Below are 10,855 nucleotides of genomic sequence, written 5' to 3'. Positions count from 1 at the left end.
GCCCAAGAGTTTGAGGTTGCTGTGAGCTGGGCTGATGCCACAGCACTCTAGCTCAGGCAACAGAGTGAGACTCTGTCTCAAATAAAAAAAAAAAAAAAGAAAGAAAGAAAGAAACAAACCTATATATATAAGCCTGTACATTAATATGGCATGTCACTACCCAAGTGACAAGTTATATACTATCTCCAAATGTCAGTTGTCTCATGTGTACAAGGCCCACTTTCTAAGGTCTGTTGACCTCTTAAAATTCTTATGGCACTTAGCATATGAATTTTACTATTCTGGAAAACACAGATGCTTTTCAAAAAAATTGCCTACAATTTATTCAGAAACCTGGCCCAACCATCTGAAAATCTGTGTTCTAATTCTAGTTCTATCACTCTGAGTGGTACAATCTTTTGCAGATGGGTTATATGCTACCTGTCCTGCCTCAGAGGACTGAGACTATGCTTGTATAAGAATGTATGCAAAAACATTCCTAAAAACTGTCAGTCACTATCTGAGTGAGCCATTAATAGGGCATGTTTTCTCTTTCTAACCAGATAACAAGTTCTTCTGAGGATGAGAATCATCTCATGTCTTTTTTGCCTCCCCCTTCCCCCCCTACAAAATGCCTCAAAATGTGCTAGGGTTACAGAAGACATTCAGTATTTGTTAATTAATAAGAAACATTTTTACTAAAAGAGAGGTCTTGGCTGGACGCGGTGGCTCATGCCTATAATGCTAGCACTCTGGGAGGCCGAAGCGGGAAGATCACTCAAGGTCAGGAGTTTGAGACCAGCCTGAGCAAGAGCGAGACCCTGTCTCTACTAAAAATAGAAATAAATTATATGGACATCTAAAAATACATATAGAAAAAATAGCTGGGCATGGTGGCACATGCCTGTAGTCCCAGCTACTCAGGAGGCTGAGGCAGAAGGATTGCTTAAGCCCAGGAGTTTAAGGTTGCTGTGAGCTAGGCTGACACCACAGCACTCTAGCCCGGGGAACAGAGCAAGACTCTGTCTATCTATCTTAAAAAAAAAAAAAAGAAAGAAAGAACGAACCATATCTTTTGGTCAATTTTAGGAACTTTACACTCAATTTTGTTAAACAATATTTAATTAACATACTCAAGGTTTTAAAAATCCAGCAATTTTTCTGATTTTTTGAATGACATTTAGAAGCAGGGTCTTCTTATACTCTTTTACAATTGAAATCTAATTTCATTGTGTATGCTAGATTTATCAGAAATATCAATATATTCCATTTGAAGTTTCCAAATTAAAAGATGCTTTTGAAAAATACAACTGGAATTCTTTGATATTTCCACCTTGAAATAGTTTAAAGATATATTTGATGCATATGTGAAATTCGGGAAAGCACAAATCTCATTTAATAATATGTCTTTGAGCTTATGGTGGATTTAGTGGACAAAAATGTTGTAATTTTAAAACATTTAAGTTAAATCTGATTTTCTCATAGGCCAGGAGGTGTTAACAGAAAAAAAAAAAAGCCAAACTCTGTAAAATAATTTTAAAGAGATTTATTCTGAGCCAAATTTGAGGATCATGACCCGGAGCCACGCCCAAGAGGACTTGAGCAAGTGGATTCGCTGTGGCTGGGTTACAGTTTGGTTTTATACATTTCAGGGAGAAAGGGGTTACAGGTGAAGTCATAAATCAATATGTGGGACTCATACATTGGTTTGGCCTGAAAAGGTGGGCCATCTCCAAGCGGGGACTTGCAGGTTACATAGGTGGGTTTAAAGATTCTTTGGCTTGTAATTGGTTAAAGACATGAAGCTTTGTCTAAAGGCCTGGAATGTTTTAACATAGTTGCTGTTTATCAGAGATAAGCCACTGGACATAGATTTGTTGTGTAAATTGAGGGCCTGTGGGTTTGTCTTGCATACCCTTAGGCTTGTTAATGGGTTACAAAGGATGTCCCCAAGAAGGGAGAGGAGCATGATGAGGCATGTCTGACCTCCCTCCTCCTGGCAGGCAATTTAATTTTAGGATATTCCTTTGGCCACGAGGGGGTCCATTCAGTCAGCCGGTGGGGGCAGTGAGCCTTAAAATTTTATTTTAGTTCACAGAGGTTATGATTAACTTTCTATGACCCAACTACCACTTTTAACCTGCAAACATTTAAACAAATATGTCATACAATATCTACTCATTGCTTTCTAATGTATTTAATTCACCCAGAGAACAACAGTGCTGACAAAATTTTATTTAATAATTCAGGTTCATAGTCTGTAGCAACAGGAGGGAACACTTAGTTATCATTTACAATGTGCCAATCACTATGTTTGTGACTTTAAACACAGTCGGTCCTCATTATTTGCAGATGCTGTATTTACAAATATGCCTGCATGTGAAAATTCATTTGTAAGCCCCAAATCAACATTGCAGTGCTTTCGTGGTTACAGACATATGCATGCAAAGAAGAGCAAAGAAAACAAAATTGAGTTGCTGGAGGGGGCACAAGTTAGTTCCCAGCTGAACTCTCTGCCTTCTTGTTTGAGCTCTCAGACTATAAACAAGTTTCCCTATTGTGGTCTACGTAGTGCCACATTTTTCACATTTTTGTAGTTTTTGTTGGTGATTTCATTGTTCAAAATGACTCCCAACTGTTGTGCTGAAGTGCTATGTAGTGTTCCTAAGTGCAAGAGGCTGTGAGGTGCCTTACAGAGAAAATGAGGATGTTAGACAAGCCTTGTTCAGGCAGGGGTTATAGTGCTGTTGGCCACGAGTTCAATGGTAATGAATCAATAATTTATATTAAATAAGATGTCTTTAAACAGAAACACAAATAAAACAAGATTATGTTTAAGGTAATTGATCTGTTACTGAAAACGCTGTGGCCAGAGGCTAGCAGGAACCTAATTCTGTTTTATACCTGGGAACAACGGCTCCGTATGCCTGATTCGGTGTTGGACTTAACTATGGTGAATAATGAGGATCAACTCTACATTTGTTTTTATAAGCTAATTCTTCTTTTAAATGTTTTATTATGAAATATTTCAAATAGAGAGAATAGTAAAATGAATCCCCAGGAACCTCTCACCCAGCCTCAACAATCACCAACTCACAGCCAATTTCCCTATAATCTCCCCCAATTCCTTCTCTTGCTGGGATTTTTTCTTCTTTTTATTGAGACAGTGTCTCACTCTGCCACCCAGGCTAGAGTGCAATGGTGATATCATAGCTCACTGCGACCTTGCTCTTGCTGAGGCCAGTCTGGAACTCCTACCCTCAAGTGATCCTCCTGCCTCAGCCTCCCAGAGTGTTAGGTTTACAAAAATAGATTCATATGTAACTGTAAAAAAAAGACATTCATTGAGCCAAAAAGAAAAAACCTTCACTCTTTGATAGACAGGAGACTCAGTTTCCCAATCAAAAGACCCAATAAAGGCAGCATGGATCCAGTAGAATCTGCCTCTCCCTCTCTCTCCTTTTTTTTTTTTTTTTGAAGTTTATTCAAAAGGTAAACAAAAATCTTTTACTATCTCTTATTAACACTACACACAAATCTTGTTCAAAAGAGAAAACCAGGGGCTGGGCGTGGTGGCTCACGCCTGTAATCCTAGCACTCTGGGAGGCCGAGGTGGGCGGATTGTTTGAGCTTAGGAGTTGGAGACCAGCCTGAGCAAGAGCGAGACCCCATCTCTACTAAAAATAGAAAGAAATAAGCTGGACAACTAAAAATATATAGAAAAAATTAGCCAGGCATGGTGGCGCATGCCTGTAGTCCCAGCTACTCGGGAGGCTGAGGCAGAAGGATTGCTTGAGCCCAGGAGTTTGAGGTTGCTGTGAGCTAGGCTGATGCCACAGCACTCTAGCCTGGGCAACAGAGTGAGACGCTGTCTCAAAAAAAAAAAAAAAAAAGAAAGAAAGAGAAAACCAAATTCTACCTTTGTATCAGTATATTATTAATGCCAAAACTAATTTTAAGAAAACCTTACAAACAAGTCCATCCAATCTCAATCAGCTTTGACCAAATAAGATAACATTTACATAAGCATTTTATAGCTTATCAATCTTTTTCTTTTCTCAACTTTTTAGATCCATCAAGTTTTATCTATATCATTTTAAAAATTTTTGAAATAACCTTTAAATAATCACTAAACTGACAAAATTACTTTTCCTTTAGCAAAACCCACATACATCCTCCTGTCTTTTTGGTAAGCTTTTTCACCAAAAACACAATTTTTCTTATACACTTTGCATACAGAAGTGTTTTTCTTTTATCTCGTAGGTTTAATTACATATATTAATTATAATATTAAATCTTAGAGACCTTTATTTCCAGTGAAAATCTGAGGAAATAAGTGATTTTGAACTGTTTTATTAGTACTTACAGATGAAAACCATTTCACAATTTTTTAAAAAGATGTTTCCTCAACAACCCAAGTGCCCACCAATACATGAGTGAATTAGTAAAATGTGGTATATGTATACCATGGAGTACTACTCAGCTATAAGAAATAACGGTGATATAGAATCTCTTTTGTTCTCCTGGAGAGAGTTGGAACCCATTCTATGAAGTGAAGTATCCCAAGAATGGAAAAATAAGCACCGCATGTACTCACCAGCAAATTGGTTTCCCTGATCATCACCTAAATGCACATTTGGGAATAACACCAACTGGGTGTCAGACAGATGTGGGGGGTGGGGGGAGGGGATGGGTGTATACCTACATAATGAGTGCAATGCGCACTGTCTGGGGGATGGACACGCTTGAAGCTCTGACACGGGGCGGGGGGGGGGTATGGGCAATATACATAACCTGAACTTTTGTACCCCCATAATAAGCTGAATTAAAAAAAAAAAAGATGGGCCAGGCGCGGTGGCTCACACCTGTAATCCTAGCACTCTGGGAGGCCGAGGCGGGCGGATCGCTCAATGTCAGGAGTTCGAAGACCAGCCTGAGCAAGAGCGAGACCCCGTCTCTACTAAAAATAGAAAGAAATTATATGGACAACTAAAAATATATATATAGAAAAATTAGTCGGGCATAGTGGCGCATGCCTGTAGTCCCAGCTACTCGGGAGGCTGAGGCAGGAGGATCGCTTGAGCCCAGGAGTTTGAGGTTGCTGTGAGCTAGGCTGACGCCACGGCACTCACTCTAGCCTGGGCAACAAAGTGAGACTCCGTCTCAAAAAAAAAAAAAAAAAAAAAAAAAAAAAAAAAAGATGTTTCCTCAATTTTTTTGTTTATTAACAGATCTAAATATATTTAGCTTCTCTATGCCATATAAAAATAAGATGCTAGGCCAGGCGAGGTGGCTCAAGCCTGTAATCCTAGCACTCTGGGAGGTCGAGGTGGGAGGATCATTTGAGCTCAGGAGTTCAAGACCAGCCTGAGCAAGAGCAAGACCCCGTCTCTACTAAAAATAGAAAGAAATAAGCTGGACAACTAAAAATATATAGAAAAAATTAGCAGCGCATGGTGGCACATCCTGTTAGTCCCAGCTATTTGGGAGGCTGAGGCAGGAGGATTGCTTGAGCCCAGGAGTCTGAGGTTGCTGTGAGCTAGGCTGATGCCATGGCACTCTAGCCTGGGCAACAGAGCGAGACTCTGTCAAAAAAACAAACACACACACACACACACACACACACACAAACCCCAATAGTCCTCCAGCCATCCAGAGTCACAGGGTGTTTTAGTTCCCTGTGGAAATGAAAAGATAACATCTTAATACATGTTCTTGAATTGTTTTTCAGAAACACCCACCAGATAGAAAATACAAATAAGGAGAAACTGAGGACTGAACCCTGAACACCATTCGTTGCTCTAAATTTCTCCCTGAGGTGCTGGAGAAAGTCACACCCACTTCAACATTTCTTTCTGCTAATCAAAGAATCTCTGAATCCACCTATGACCTGTAAGCCCTTGTTTCAAGGTATCCTGCATTTTTGGGCCAAACCAATATATAACCTCCAGGTACTGATGTACAATTTTGCCTAAACTTCCATTTTCCTTAAATGTATCCCTTCCTTTAAAAACTCTTACTTGTAAGCTAATAAGGAGTTCAGGTCTTAAGTGTTAGCTGCCTATTCTCCTTGCATGGTACCATGCAGTAAAATTTTTCTTTCTTTCATTGCGACTCTTGGCATCAGTGTCTGGCTTTGCTGCACGGAGGGAGTGGCCCCCAGTTTGGTTTGGTAACTACTGGCGATTCAGATGGGAAAAAAATTCCTGAGTGAGTGTCTCACCTGTGGTACATTGGCCCCTGGCCATAGTTACCCTGGAACCCCATCCAGCAGCTGTCCGAGCCATTTTTCTCAGGGACAGATTTGTGCATTCAACTGATGGCCAGGTGTCACTGGCCCGCAGTGCTTTCATCTTGCAGCATTAGAAATAGGCACTTGGCTTGGAAGACATCTTAGGTAAATGGCAGATGCACGTACCAAGGCATCATCCCTTTGCATGCTTGGTTCTGCTTTGGCAGGATGCTTGGCTCTGCCTCCGCAGGGCATCTGGTTTGGTGGGGGATACCCCCTAAAGAGCTGAAGGGACTGTGACCTTGAGAAACTACATTTGATTTACTTGAAATTTTGTTTTTGGTTTTGAAATTCTGATTTGAGAGGCCTTGCGTGTTTGTCTTTGTCTTGTCACCTCTGTGTGGGGAACCTTGAAAGAATCACTAATGGATGCTTAGTGAGCTTGACTGGGGGGTGGGGGGTGGGGGGAGTAACTGTTTTGTTTGTTTTGCCAGGTTAAAACTTGGATATTGAGCAGAGTAACTGGTATTGGTGTCCTTGTCATGTGTGTAGTGTGGTTTTATCTTGGCCAATATGGGAAATACTAATTCAGTTCCTCCTTGTAGCCATTGGGGTGTATTCTGCAGAGTTGGACAGCTTTTGCCTATGACCTCATAAAAAGAAAGAAAATGGGTTTTCTTTTATAATCAGTGAGCAGAGTGATCAAAGCTCTGTTCTTCTGGAAGCCGCAGTGGAGGGAATCCAGGAACCTAACAAGCCAGCAAAGGCTAAGAATTCCTTACCAATGAGGCTCCTGGCCTCTCTGTGTGGAATTCGGTTGAGCGGATGGCAAAAATTACTGTTTGTCTCTCTGCAAGGTTTTGATTAATAAGAAAAAAGAATTTGTATGACTAGTCTTGGGGTATTGTGACTCTGGTGTACTTTTGGTACTTTGTGATATGAATATTCATATTATTCCCTTTCATCCTAGAAATAGTCTTTCCTTTGTCTTTGTCTTTCTGCGTTCTGTCATAAAGAGAGGTACTGGTTGAGGCTTTCACCCCTCTTGTTTTATGTCCTTGAAAGCTTGACATGTGACTAAGTGGCAGCCCTCTCTATTGGTTTCTGCCATCTGGGGGAGCATGATTCTAGGGTCACATCAGGTGACCAGTCTAAAAATGGCTTGTGTGTGTGTAGGGGGGGGTGCTTAAAAAAATTAAAAAAAAAAAAAAATGGCTGGGAACCTGAGACTTTTTGTTCCAAATGTGTCAAGCTCTTGGGAGTGTTTGTCATAAGAAGTGCCATTCATAAGGGGCTTTTGTCATTCCAACTGTTGTTGTCTGGTTAAAACTGTGTCAAAAGGAGTCTTTTGCTATCTCAGCTGATTTCTGGGAATGTGCAGGCAGCTTTGGGATTGCTTCTTCTCTGAAGGGGCTATTAGATTGGGTCACTATTGGAATTAAGTACACCACTGGAAATTCTAATTGTCAATGTGTCAGATTATAGTCTGTAATGTCTGTTTTTAGTGTACTCATGGCAGAAGAATGACCAGACACACCAAAGTAAAGCAAGCATGAAAATGAGGTTTATTGAGAAGAGAAAGATAGGATTATAGGGCAAGAGGAAGATGTGGGTTTACAGAGCAAGATACATATGCTACAGGTGCCGACCGAACCCACTGTTGCAGCAAGGGGAGAGCAAAAGGAAGGGCACACAAAAAATGACTTGGTTATGGTCTCAGTATGTTTCCATAGTGCTCCGATTGGGACCTCCCTAGTGGCTCAGACATCACCATGGAAGTACTTTGATTGGACAGTTGGGAGTTGCATTACTACGCATGCGTGTTGTTCTAGGTCAATTTCTGGACTCTATGATACCTATGCCGCTTGGCCTGTGGGCTAGAGAATCCTCTGCATTCTTTTGCAGCTACCATGCTAAGTTATGATTGGCAGATTCGTGGGGTATTCCCTCCTCTCAAAGTATGGCAGTCGCTCAGGAGATTAGGGTGGGGCAGGACCAAGATGGGGGCCACAGCACCCACTTTTGTCCCTAGGAGACCAGGAATCCCTCACTACCTACCTAACAAATGGCCCAAAAAATGGATCCTTTAAATTCCTGAATGTTAAAAAACAGATTTTAGAGATCTCTTATTCTGACCAATTGCCTTATTCATATTGATTTAAAAAAAGTTAAAAAGAGACACATAATAGTGTTATGGCTAGCCTTAAAAATTCAGTTGAGAAAATTAAAAAGCAAAAAATCTGACCTGAAGCAAAGTTAAAATCCTTTGTACACTCAAACTGCCTCACTCTGTCACCCCGGCTAGAGTGCAAAGGCATCATTATGGCTCACTGCAACCTCAAACTCCTGGGCTCAAGTGATCCTCCTGCCTCGGCCTCCTAAAGTGCTAGGATTACAGGCATAAGCCATCATGCCTGGCCAAAAAGATACACTTAAATGCTGCTAGTTAACAAAGTGAATCTTGGAAATGACACAGTTTATAACTAGTTATCCCTCACCATCCTTTCTCCCCTTCTTCCTTAGTAGTAAACTCCCTGAATTTTTAGCTGAGCACATTGTCAACTTAAAAGGAAGATGCTGAGGCAAAATTAACATAAGTGAGGGCTGAACTCTGACCTTTTTTTTTTTTTTTTTTAATTTCAGGATATCATAGGGGTATGGTAGTAATATTCATTGGGGATCGGAAGGATCTGACCTTTTTCTTTTGGCCAAATTCCTTTCTAAGAGGCCTGGTGAGTTAGCCTAGAAAGGATAAAATCTCACTGAACAGGTTTTTTTACCCAGTATAATGCGGTTTACTTCCCAACCTCATTCTGGTATAGCATAACATGAGAGATAGAAGACCCTCTTATTTTAACTCAAGCATCCAAGTGGACCCCTATCTTAGCTGAAGCATTCCTTTCCACTCACTCCAGGTCTTTAGACAAAGCTTAACTCTTTCAGCCAAGTATCAGCTAAAGAATCCCTAAAACCCACATATGACTTGTAAGCCCCCCATCCCACTTTCAGATGCCCTGCTTTTTCAGGCCAAACCAATATATGCCTTCCATGTACTGATTTATGACTTCCTGTGTAATTCCTGTCTCCCTAAAATGCATAAAACCAAACTGTAACCCAACCATGGCACAATCACTTGCTCAAGGCTTCTTGGGTGTGGCTCTGGGCCATGGTCACACGTACTGGACTCAGAATAATAATTTAGAGTTTGGATTTATCTGTCCACATAAGTAAGTAGAGAGTTTATTTGGGCCAAGCGTGAGGACTGCAACCCAGGAGCATAGATTCAAGTCACCCAGATTATACAGTTGGACTAGCAGCAGTTACAAGTAGATTTTTAAAAGAAAAAGAAGAGGCAGTTCCTGATTTGTTTACCAAGAATTTATATTCAAATAACATAATCTATTGATTGGCTATCAGTATCATTCTTTGTATTAAATATCATAAATTCCAGGAACATGAAGATAATGGCTGAAGTGGCTAGTCAGAACAAAACGACCTTAAACAATTGCCCCAGGCATGAGTATGGGAGTGATGGTGTCCCATACTCATGTCTCTCTGGGCCTGCATACCTCATATAGCCCAGATTTCTCTGAGCTATTTTTCTTTTCTCCCCATGACCACCCAGAATATATTTTTCAGCTTTCATTCAACTAAGTATTTTTAGGAAACTATGTTTTAGTTAGTAGGAGGTAGGCAGAAGTGGGAAATGCAATTTCTACAAAATGTCCTTAAAGGACAGAGATGGGCTTTCTTCACCTTGTTTTCTGCTAGTGGAAATGTGATTATGGTGACTAGAAGCTGAGCAGCCATCCTGGACCACAAGTAGAAATGTCATAACAAGGATGGTGGAGCAATAGGCCAGAAGCCTGGATATCTGACACTAAAGCAGCCCAAGCCTGGGACTGACTACCTACCTCCAGACTGCTTTCGTAAAACAGAAAAACGGACTTCTGTTACTGTGGACTTGATGCCACGTGTAGCTGAACCTAATTTGAATTGATACAAGTAGCCATACAGAAGTTACAGTTGCGCAGAATGGAACTTCACTGCATAAAAGCACCAAGGTTGCCTGAGGGGCAAATGGGGCTTAAATCCAGTCTGCCCTCTCCTTTCCAAGCTTTGCACTGTGCTGTGTTCACCAGGAAGCTGCCATACCAGTGGCTCTGTAGAAGATTGCAATTTTGTCTACAATCTAGACTCTAGAACAGCATTTCCCAAAATATCCTCTGCATACTCCTGGAAGCATTGGAGATGGTTTTAGGCAGTTCTCAGATGTACTTCAAAACATTTGTTAATATTAAATTAAATAGGTTTATATCTGAGGGTAGTTAACACTCCATTCAGCAATTTCAGACATCGTTGTCAGGAAGAAAGGCCATAAGGAAGGGAGGAGTTTGTTGAGTAGGAATGAAAGAGAACAGAAATTCAATGAGAACATTATATCATTAGACAGTATTGAATGGTGGCTAGAGTATAAGCTCTGGAGCCAAACTGCCTGTATTCAAATCCTAGCTCTTGCAGTAGCTAGCTGTGTTATTCTGGGCATGTTTCTTAACCTCACTGTGTTGGTTTTCACAAGAGCACTTAACATACAAGGATGCTGTGAATTTAAGTGATTATTACAGTGACATATAATGTGCACTC

The sequence above is a fragment of the Eulemur rufifrons genome, chromosome 3 (genome assembly GCF_041146395.1).
Source record: "Eulemur rufifrons isolate Redbay chromosome 3, OSU_ERuf_1, whole genome shotgun sequence".
NCBI classification, from domain to species: domain Eukaryota; kingdom Metazoa; phylum Chordata; class Mammalia; order Primates; family Lemuridae; genus Eulemur; species Eulemur rufifrons.
The sequence above is the reverse complement of the archived record's forward strand: the minus strand, read 5'-3'. Positions refer to the sequence as shown.